At 33.7% G+C, this 12,139-nt stretch overlaps 1 protein-coding gene across 3 annotated transcripts in view; it reads right to left on the bottom strand.

The window, feature by feature from the left end:
* The window catches only part of LOC102884882 (signal transducer and activator of transcription 5B), a 47,555-nt gene extending 42,314 nt beyond the window's left edge, over positions 1 to 5,241 (bottom strand). For 2 of the 3 annotated variants that reach the window (XM_025041657.1, XM_006924606.3), the window contains exon 1: positions 4,980 to 5,237. The gene's annotated coding sequence lies outside the window, so the exon portion shown is untranslated. Of the gene's footprint in view, positions 1 to 4,979 lie in introns of all 3 variants that reach the window. The other variant, XM_025041658.1, reaches the window with a different exon arrangement.
* Between the last annotated feature and the right edge of the window lie 6,898 nt (positions 5,242 to 12,139).

Raw genomic sequence — 12,139 nt, 5'->3', positions numbered from 1 at the left:
GGAAGAAATGGTGCACTTTTATTTTTAAATAACTGGCTGGCAACTTGGAATTGATTTAGGTTCAAACTGTTAATATATGTAAAACACTGAACTCAGTGCTTGGCACATCTTGAGTGATCAATAAATATAAATTATTGTTATTTTTAGGAAAACAAAGCTACATTTCCACCTCACTTCTTACACAGAAATAGATTCCCAGTAAATCGAGAGACTGAATGCAAAAATAAATAAATAAATAAATAGATAGATAGATAGATAGATAGATAGATAGATAGATAAATAAAAATAGAACCATTAAATAATCTAAAAGAAAATACAAATGAAAATTTAACAATCTTTGGGTATGGATGGTTTTATAAGCATGCCTTAATAGCAAGATCAGAGAAGAAAAGACTGCTAAATTAGAATACATAAAAATTTAACATTTTTATACTGCAGAAAATACTGCACAAGGTTGAAAGTCAAAAAAGAAGAAACTGGGAGGAAATTACTCATAATATGTAAGACAAAAAGATCTTTGGGAAAACTCAAACACCTATAATAGAAAAACAGGCAAATTATATTAAAAGGTAAGTTACGAAGAGGAAACAAAATGGCCAATAAACATGTGAAACACTGTCCAACCTTGCTAGAAATCAAAGAAATACAAACAAATATGAGAGGCTAGGAAAGATATAAAGGCTGTCAATACTCAGTTATGGAAGATGTGGGGAAATGGCCATCCCTTCATGCACTAGTTATTGGTGAGCACATCTGCTGGGATAGTCTTTTTGGAGAGCAGTTGGTGCTATCTATGCAAATGACTCAGCAACTCCACTTCTAGAACTTACATTAAGGAAACAGTCTGGTAAATATGAAAAAATCCACTCAGCCCAAGGATCTGCACCACAGTGTTGTTTATAAAAATGAAAAAATGGAAACAACCTAAATATTCATTAATAGATTAAATAAATTATGGGAGGGCTATACAATGAATATAGATCTTAAAATGTTAAAGTAAACTAATATTTATTAAGTTTCTGGGGGAAACAAGTTCCTCCTGAGCCCTCAAATAACATGATCAGACTAGAGGTTTGTATTAACTGTAAATTTGGATTATTTGTTATCTCTTCTCCATATTCCTTAACCCCATTCCTGTGTTAATGGGGAGTTGGTTGTTTATATTAGGGGCTTGGAACTAGAGACCATGAACCTCCCAAAGTATAAGCAAAGTTTTATGTGTATGTATATTTTATTGGGAAGAGAGTTAATGGTTTCATCAAAGTCTCAAAAGGTCCCCTAATCCCCAAATGGTTAAGAACCACTGGCATATATAGTTTAACAGGTCAAGGTGTTGTCTAATTTTGCCTTAAAAAGCATATATGGAGAAAAAAAAGCACATGTGATTGTACAGCCCATTCATTCACTATTCAACAAATACTTAGTATTTACCAAGTCTTACCTTGATTGGTAGCCAAATTACCAAAAAATCTTGGAATACATTTCTTTACACATTTTGGAAGTATTCTAAACACACACACACACAGCCTCAAAAAGCCTTCTAGCAGCTATGAGACAAAAAGCTGATCAAAAAGTTTCAAACAAAATTATAATGTTAACTTCTGAAAGAAGTAATTTTTTTTACAGTCTTTTGAATCTTACATATATTTGAGCTTCTTTAAGGAGATGACCTTAATATTTATGGACCAGAAAAAGACATCTTTGTGAAGATAGCCAAATTCTCAGTCAGATAAAGACTAGAACATAAACAAGTAACTAGGTTTAAATGAAGAAAGCAATAATAGATTATTTTATATATTAATTTTAAAAATGTGTTGTATAATTTGACTGATGCCATTTATAAAATATATGATGCTAAATTTGAGGTCCCAAATTTACAAGGCTTATAAAATATCCATGGTTTGATGAAAATAGTCAGACACACATAAGAAGAAACTGGTCTAATGTCACAATATCACAGTGATAAAAACAGATTACAGGGAAAGTCCGCAACTACAAATGAACTGAAACCATAGAAAAACATAATTTGAATTAAATGAGATTATCACATTTTCAGGAGGCAGAAGAGTAAGAAGTGATAAGCAAGAAGAACCATAAAATCAAAAGGATTTATTAATGAAGACATACTGGGAAATATATGTTTATAGCTTTATTTTCAATACATGAAAATATTTATCTTAATTTGAATTAACTATGTATTTAGGTTTTAAAAGCACTTAAAAGATACTACATGATTTCTTTTATGTATTGTTCTCAAAACTGACAAAATAAAATTCTGTTATAGTAAATTTCATTACAATAAGTTACAAGGCATAATCTAGGTTAAGGTAGATTTTTACTGAGATGAATTTTAAATAAAATAAGTAGGTCTTTTGCTGGGCTCAAAAATATGTATTTTTAAGACTATAATTTTATTTGCTGCAAAGTGATAAGACCTAAATAGCCAAACTCCAGAATTCTCCTAAAACATCAACTTGTAATTTATTTTCATTTTTCTTCTTTAACATTTTAAAATGTTAAAATGCTTTTAAACACTGAAGTTAATTACATAAATTAAGGCAGAACACAAGTCTCTTGTTTTAACAATGACATATACTCAAAAGAAAGTATCATTCGCTAGAGATTTCCTTTAGTAGATATTCCCAGATGAATATCATATAAACAATTAGAGAAGTCATTAAGCATGACTAATGGATTATAAGAAAAATAAATCCATAAACCTAGCAACCTTTGTAAGTATCATGAAAGAGAAAGCAGTACAAAAGCAATGCAGAAAATATATTGAAATGATACGATGTTCGGGGTTGTAAGAAGTTAAAATAAACTAGACCAAAATTTTTTTTAAAGTCAAAACAAACCACACACATCTTCAATATGAAATGAATGGTAACTTAGCAGAGCACATAAACAAGTAAAATGATATAATTTCTTTATTATATTCATAAAATATAATTTTCCATCAGCTTATACATAAAAATATGAAGCATTCTACCAAGTATAGGAAATAAGTGCTCAAGTTCAAATTACTTTAACTCTGAAAACACTGAATACAATTTAAATGATTTTAATATAGTTCTTCAACAAAAGATGTCATATAACCATACCAAATAAGTATGCCATGCCAAATATATTTAACACAAACATCACAAACTACTCATTTTTCTGCTCCTAAAAAGGAAATACTAACTGAAAACAAAAACAGGTTTCTCATTCTAAGATCATTCAATACACAAACGTCATTTAAAACATTAGTCCCCCCACCAAGCTTTACTGAGATATAATTGACGTATAACATTTTGTAAATTTAAGGTGCACAATGTGATGAACTTTATTTAGGTATATATTACAAAATGGTTACACAATAAGGTTAGTTAACACATCCATCAACTCACATAGTTACCATTTTTGTTGTGGTGAGAACTTTAAAGATCTACTCTCTTAGCAACTTTAAAATATATAATATAATATTGTTAACTATAGTCACCATGCTGAATATTACATCCCTTGAACTTATAACAGAAGTTTGTACCCTTTGACCACCTTCACCTATTCCTCCATCCCTGGCAACCACCAATCTGCTCTGTTTCTATGAGTTCGGTTTTTTTAGATCTACATGTAAGTGAGATCATACAGTATGTGTCTTTGTCTGACTTATTTCATTTAGCATAATGCCCTTAAGGTTTACCTATGTTGTCACAAATGGCAGGATTTCCTCTTTTATGGCTGAATAACATATATACGTTTTTATACATATGAAAAAAATATATATATAGAAGGGATAAATACATATAATTTTAAAATGTAATAATACTCCATTTTGTATATATAAATAAAAAAGGAATATATATCACATATTCTTTATCCATTCACTAAAATCAAGCTTTTTTCTTAATTACAAAGGTATTTCCTATTCATTATTACCTGTTTATTATAGAAATATGGGAAGTTACTAGAAAACATGCACAAACACACATCCAGAATCCCACAATCCAGAAGAAATCTTTTTCCAAAGCCTATTCTTTTTTCCAAGCACAACTGTATGTGATTGTTTTCTAATTTGCTTTTTCATTTAGTAATACACTGTGAACCTTAAATTTTGTTTTATAACATAAATTTTGTTTTATAACATAATTTGAAATGGCCGAACAGTATTCCATTGTATGGAAATTCAATTTAGTTCATTCATCCTCTAACACTGAACACTGAAGTTGTTTCCAATTTCTTGCTATTTTAAATAACACTATGAGGATTATCCTTGTATACAAATCTTTGAACATATTTCAGATTATGTCATCTGAATGGAATTTTAGGTCAAAAGGTACGCACATTTTTAAGGCTCTTCAAAAAAAGCACCAATTTACATTCTGACCAATGAGTAATGAAAGTATGGGTTTCCCTACCTTTCTAAGCGATAGTTTTTATTTTTTCAACACTGTTAGTCCTTATAAATCTGTTAACTGAAAAAATTATGTCATTGTTTTTATTTGCATTTCTTGATTTCTAATGCAGCCGAACATAATTTTACATAATTATTGGCCATCTGTATGTTTTCTTTTGTTCATTTCCTCATTATGAGAACCATCCTTTTCTTGTTACTTGTATATGTTCTTTATAAATTGAAAATATTAATCCATAACCTTTTGTCATATACGTTAAAATATTTTTCTTATTTTGTCATTTACCTTTTGTTTCTGGCATCTGGGGCATAAAGAAGTTTTTAATATTTATGTAGTTCTCTCTATAAATATTTCTTTTATGTGTTGTTTCATAAAAGACACTGTTTTAAGTTTGTCCTGTTCAAATTTACCAATATAACTGAAATGTAACGCTAAATCTTGTCAAAACTAGACCACTCACAATTGGGTAATAAAAATTCAAAACCATAAATTTTGACAATGTCACATTTCTAAGACAAAATTTAAAATGCGTGCTTAAGGTAATAAGTTATCTTACTTAAGGACCCATTCCTTTAAACTTACGTGCTTGGCTCTGGTGTTGCAAAATCAGATTTATGCTTCATCACCAACTCAGCATGTTAACAGTAGCCATGTCATTCAGGAAGCCAAATATTTTCCATTTTGTTTGGAAATGGAAATCAGCAGTTAAGGAAGAAGGCCAATCTCTTTTCACATTACAGTGAATTTAATATTTTTACTTGATAATTAAACTCACTGCAAGATAAACTCATCTTTAACATATGTTTAGGATAAGCTTCAGCGTTTTCATTTATCATTACATGATTGAAACTGAATAACAACATAAAAATAAGGAATATTTGCATTGCATCTTTATATATTAGACCCTCCATACATTTTGGAGTAAGACTCTACAATGTCCAATTCTCACTATAATTCTCCTTCACTTTCTATCAGAAACAGAAAAAAAATCCTCAAAACATAAACCCACAGGGTGAACTGACTGTTTCATTTTGTAAAGGGCTGTATATTTCTGTAAATCTCGTTTGCTATTTTTCTCAAGCCTAAAAGATCACCAAAAGATTTTTAGAAACATTAAACAAAACGAAAAAATAGAATTAGCATCATTTCTGTGAGAACATTTTACCTAGCTTAAACTATGAATGAAGAATATACTATAGAATACTATAGTTGATAAATTCCAAAATTCCAATTTTTAGTGCTTCAACAGATTAAGTGCTCAACAATTTCTTTTTATAAATGCTACAATGGCATTTGTGAAGGTAGCTTATTTAAAACATTTCTTCCAGGTTGGATTTTTAAATCTCATTCTTTACAAAAACAGTGATTTGCCACCAGCTACAGGCTTTGAATTTTAGACAACACAAAACAGTTTTTTCACACTCTAATTTACTCTGAACTAAAGGGTGGAAAACCCCATTGAAGGCTTTTAAAACTCAACAGACATAGGAAAAAAAAAAAAGCTTTAATTGTAGGATCTCACTGACATAAACATAAGGAAATTCTGAGTTATAGATACTTCACATTAAGCTTTTTCCACTGACACTGTAACTTCTGTCAACATTCAAAGAAAATTCAACCCTGGTCAAAGGTAGCAGTTTGACAATCCTGGAAGTGAACATCCTCTGTTTATTTGAACTAGTTTACACTCTCTGCTCAGGGAACTCAAGTTTTTCTCATCCCTGACTTGATCTCTCAAATGCAAATCACTACACTTTAGGGTTGTGAATTACACATCCAAGATTTCACTTCACGATCCACCACCAAGGAAAAATGCTGAGAGAAAATAGGCATCGGATAGAAAAAGGAATACATTTCTGAAACTAGTTTCTACTGGCTCTTGCATACCTCTAACCACACAATAATTCATTTGGTTACCTTTTTCCCCCAAATTAAAATTCTTAAGTCTCAATCTCAGAAATCACAATTAGTAGCCCTAAAAAGCTTTTAAAAAGCAAGAATAGGACAATAACTTCCTTCAAAATAAACTTGTAAACAAAATGAGCCAGATACGGGCATCCTCAGTCAACAAACAGGTATGTCACATGCCACTCTGGCACAAAAGGTGGTTTTTGTTTGTAAATAGAGGCCAAGAATACAGCTTATAGCTCTTCTCCTATGACATACATGATAATGCTAAGGAAAGAATAACAAAGGACAACTTATCATTAAAATTAAGACTTTCTCTGTTTTAATATAATTTCTACCATGAATGTATAGATTAGTTGAAAAGACACTTATCATCACCTTCATAAACAAAAAGAATTCCAAATATATTATTATTTTTTTTTCTTTAAAGGAAAAACAAGAGTCTGTTTGGGAACACAAGCCTTAAAGAAACCACTGTCTTATTGCAAAGTTCCAGTTGCCTGCACTCCTTTGCAGTGCAAGGGTTAGGAATGCAGCCTCTGGAATTAGCATGGCCTGGATCTGGATCCAGCTCTGTCAGTCAGAGCAATGTGACCTTGGACAAGTTACTTAACTTCTCTGTGGTCATTTCTTCATCTTTCATCTGAGGATAATACCCACCGCTCTGAGGATCATGAGTTAAAACATGGCAAGAGCTTATTACACTGTCTGCTTGGCACCGTAAGTGGACTGTGTTAGGTATTATTTTTAGTATCTTTCTACTTTAGGTTTTGGCAATAATTTAATGACTTTTCTGATCAGTTTTTGAAAGATGGCATAATGATGATTATATAGATAATTACTATATCTTCCCAGATGAGCCCATGGTAAGCAGGGCTATAGATCACAGTGGTAAATAGTCATTTTTAATACAAACCAGGGATGTGGCTGTTACTGGTAACTTCGGCTTGATTTCCCATATGCAAAAAAATCCCCTACCAGGGGAAAACAAGCAGTATTAGAAAACACTTGGGTTTGTCCTGTTATCATTGCAGGATAAAGCCAAATTCACTTTTACTAGCCTGATGGGCATTGAAAATATTAGTCACCAAATTAATCCCAACAAATAGCAATAATTGATTGGCTCATTGATGTATTTCCCCTTGTCTTCCCCAACCTTTCTCTAACGAGTCAGAGAGGAAAGTTTTCATATTTTCTGAGAATCTCATTACTGCTCTCAAACCATACTCTATATCTTAGTATAATTAAAAAATGAGTCAGCACAAGCACTTCAAAAAACTAGCAGTGCATAGAATATGAAGATATTTCTCTTCATAATAGAAATCTGGGAAAATAAAAAGAGTTAGTCAGAGTGCCAAAGGCAATGGAAGAATAAATGGAGAGTGGGTATTGGAGTAGATTTTGCAAGCTAGCTTTCAAAAGATGAATAAATGTTCTTTATCAATCAATATATGTATTGTTTATCTTAATAGTATTATAATACATGGAAGATAGATGTAATTATTATGAATAAGCCCAAAGAAGAAAACGTCTACTATGTGACAAAATAACTTCTGCTTTCTTGAATATTGAGTGGAAATGGAAGGTCAAGATACTCTATGTATTAAACTCATTTGCAAATTACATAATGCATAACTGCATAACATGCTAATGCAGTATTACCTTTAGTAATGCGAAAATTTAGGAGAGATAAGCTGCCCCTAAACTGCAAACATAATTGAATTCCAATTTCATTAGGAGTCTATTTAGTCATTACATTTCTTAGAATAAAGTTAGTTGAAGGCCCAGAAAAGGCCACTTGCGTCTATCACTGAAACAATACTATTACATGCTCCTTTCAAGGATATACTTCTCCTCAAGGCTCCATATAACTCAGACTTTAACAGATTTATATAAGCGGTAACCTACCACGTGAAAATTACACAGGAGGGTCAAGGAAAAGTTTTATGGCTCAGGGTGATTCCTCCAAAGTTCTGCCACCATACCCTAAATTCCTCCTTGTTCTTGTTTAACTCCTCCATGACATTCGGTATGGCTTTTAGGTGAGGTCAGAAAAAGTGCTATAGTCACTGCTAAATACGTCGGGTTCTATATTATATAAACCTGTGGCAATTCCTCTTTGAAGGTTGACATTCAAGACTCCACATAACATGTTTCAACTCTTAGAGCTGTACATTTTCTAGGTACCTGGGAGGAAACAGATGGCAGCAGCCCCATTTTTCTGTTAATTGTGCCTTTGTTGTTGTTGTTGTTGTTTTGTTGTTGTTGTTGTTTTAAGATTTCTTCCAAGGTTGCTAAACCTTGAAGAGATTTGGGGAATTTTAATGCCTTGCCTTCCCAACTGTATATTCAGGCTGGGCTCAAAAAAGCTATCGTGAAGCAGGACGCCAGGTCACAGACAAACCACATGGCATCTGACACTTGTCTTTATGTTTCAAATTATAATGTGACACTATGAGAAGGTTAACATGTGGACCTAATTTTGAAAATACAAACAGGAAGCACCCCCACCCCAATATTACCATTAAAAAAAAAGGAAACCAAACCTCAAAGATACCTTCCAAGGAAGTCATGGGTGTGACCAAAACTAACAAAAGTAATGAAACGTCATCTAAAACCCTGAAACCACCAAAAGTGAGGGTCTCATTCGACCAATTAAAAATTTAACACCTATAAATCACTCCTCTCTTTGATTACTGAAAATAGCATAGACTTAAGATATGTAAAAACTTCTCCAAACTGGCTTAGGTTTTAGTAGTAAAGGATCATCATTAATAAGAAAACATCCAGTGTCAACATTCTACTTAAAATAAAGACATGATAATTAAGACTGAACAAAATTTTCAAAAGAAAATTTTTATCACTGTGATGCTCAAAATTTAAATGTACAAAAAAACTGGCTGATCAATGGAAACTAGATTGTTAAACCTGACTTTCTTATTCCCAGAAATAAGAATAAAACTCTCGTGTTTCCAACATTGCAGAGGAAAAAATACTTCTGATTTTAGAATAGTTCTATTAACAAAGCTCAAATTTAAAGAAAAGTTTTTTTTCCTGTAAATACCACACAAAATTGAGGACAGTGATACTTTAGAGCTAACTTTTAAACACTATTTTTATTAAGAAGTTCTAGAGTCTAAGTACTTTGATACTTTATTATGCAGGAAAGGTATATTTTTCTGAAGAGCTCAGTAACCTGGAATTGTCAGATAACTTTTTAAAATAAGTTTCAAATACTCGAAACAAATTAATTTAAAAAGAGAGGTTTTTGTTCCCTTTTGTAGGAATGTGATAATCTATACTCTTAACAGAAGCGAAAAATGTGTCACTGGTAGAACATCCAGAAATCTGCGAATGCTTTATGAACACATACATGTTTGTAGGGCACTAGAATAAGCTTCCTTTGATTCTACCTTCAACCTGCAATCTAATCTTGAGCGTTTATTCACCTACTTATAACATCCTCCTTTTCTGTGTGTGTGCTTTTTATTTCAACATTTTCCTTTTGTTAGACTACCTGTATTACCTACGTACACAAAAACAAGCCAAAGGAACCACCACAAGCATATTCATAAATAAACCTAACACAAATCACAAATAATTTAAATATAACTTGAAAAAAATTGACATAAGTACCAAAAAAGCAATAAATGACACCTTTTACTAGTCTTGATGTGGTTTTCGCATATGCAATTAAAATTTTTTTAAATCAATTGAGAGCAAGGAAATGAAGATGAAATGAGAAGTTGGAGCACAATAGGAAGTGCTGACCAAAATATTTATGTTGTAACGCTCCAAACAATGATAGCACTGTTTTCCCCTTCTATCACATATATAATGCAGTACCCATTTAAGAAACAGTTCCACCTTGAATTTCTTAACACAACCCATATTAATATCCTGTTAGCAAAAATGTGAATACTGAAAAGGCAAGAACTAGTGAGAAGGTGGGATAATTTATTTAGCTGGGTATACAGCTAAAAGATTTTCTGCAGAGTAGAGCTCCAAGTTATGCAATCACCAAATGCTAGTGATAGAAATCAACTCTTTTTTTCTGATGTTTTGCGTTTTTAAAAAAAGATCTCTTCATTCTTTCCTTATGTCTCAACCAGGTACTTGAAATGTTCATCTTCCAAAGGCTACAGAAAACAAGTAATCTACTAGATAACACTTAGCCCGACCAAAGACGTGGTGCTGTTTTAAACACGACAGACATCACAAACTGTCGCATAGTAAATCTTTCTGAAAATCAGCAGCCCCTTTCCAATTTATGGTATCAACTCTAACAGCTATGACCTTTCATGAGATGGAAATTGGTACCAAAACAAACAAAAAACGTAAAACCTTAAAATAAGCCTTCAAATGGTAGACTCCATTTGAAATTATCAGAACTGATCCAATGTTCATAGTATTACAAAATAAAATTAGAAAAACATGAAAGGCACACTAAATAAAATACATCCTCTTCTAAGAACTATAGCAAATGACTATAAACAATATAAACAAACGAACAAGAACAGAAGAATGTTTAGCAAAGAGGCAAAGTTCTACTAATTGAACAATAACAAAACTATTTGAGATAATATACTCAACAGCTGAAAGCTTATTATGGCCTAGAAGGCTATCCAACCACTTTGGAAATTTAAGATACAAGTGGATGATAAACAGCATTTGAAGACTGAGAAAATGATATAAGGTCAGTTTAATAATTTGGTGACACACTAGCCCTTTCAAGGGGCATTCCTCGAGGATATTCCACAGACAACTTATGAGATTGTATTTAGACAAAGATCTCCCATTTCACTGTGCTTTGGGAAGAGCACTATCAGAGAGAGTCCTCAGACTGACATTTCAATCCCTAAACTACTGTGTCAACTGAGCAGGCCAGTTACTCCACCTACTTGGACCTCAGTTTCCTCATTTGTACAATAAACGAATGTAGCATAATTGCTGGGATCCTTTCCAAATCTAACATTCTACGATCCGCTTTTAGCACTATTTATTTGATACAAAGCTATGACAGATCACAGGGGACAAGAAGAAAAAGAACTGGGCATGGCTCTTCTGGAAAGAGAGGATCACTATCTCTTTTTGCCTTTAAAATTCTTGTGGCTGTCATTAATCTCATCTTCCTGAAAGCTGGTACTTGTTTTTCTTCTTTGCCTTTTCCATCACTCCTGGCTACAAGTGTTTGCAATCGCCTCTTGCTCCACACAAGTTTTCCTCTTTGATCAGCCTGACCATCTTGCCAGATTCCTTTAGCCTCAGACCAGCTTTTGTGACACACAACTCCCTTTCCTCCAACTCTCCATATCTACCCCCGACACCAGGAGCACTTTTTGACTCTTTATCCTGGGCTAAAAAAAAAAAAGAACATGGTGCATCCCACTGCTACATGCACGAGCCCGGGCCTGGCGGGTCCTGATGTGGGGTCCCGCACCCAGAGCCTTATCGAAATGTTCGTATTTGTTGCCTTGACTCCTTATAAGGCACTGTTCCCTGAAGCTCTGCTGACACCCCCCACCCCACCGTGCACCCCCGGGCTCACCCCACCCCCAGGAGTCTCAGATACCTCTTTTGAAAGATGGAAAAGCAAAGAGACGGCGGGGGCTATTCGGAACTGCACCACGAAAGTGTGAGTGGCCGTCAGCAGCCCCCGTGGCTCTCAGGGCGCCGGGGTCCTTCACACGCCCCTCCTCAGACACACGCGCACCGCCTTTACTCCACACCTTCCGCCAGCCGCGGCCTCTGCACAATGCCAGTCCCGTGTCCCGGCCCCTCGTCCCCCACCGCCCCTCACCCAGGGCCCGGCCACCGCGGCCGCCTCCCTGCCC

This window comes from Pteropus alecto, unplaced genomic scaffold (assembly GCF_000325575.1).
Source record: "Pteropus alecto unplaced genomic scaffold, ASM32557v1 scaffold98, whole genome shotgun sequence".
In the NCBI taxonomy this organism is placed as follows: domain Eukaryota; kingdom Metazoa; phylum Chordata; class Mammalia; order Chiroptera; family Pteropodidae; genus Pteropus; species Pteropus alecto.
The sequence above is the reverse complement of the archived record's forward strand: the minus strand, read 5'-3'. Positions and strand labels throughout refer to the sequence as shown.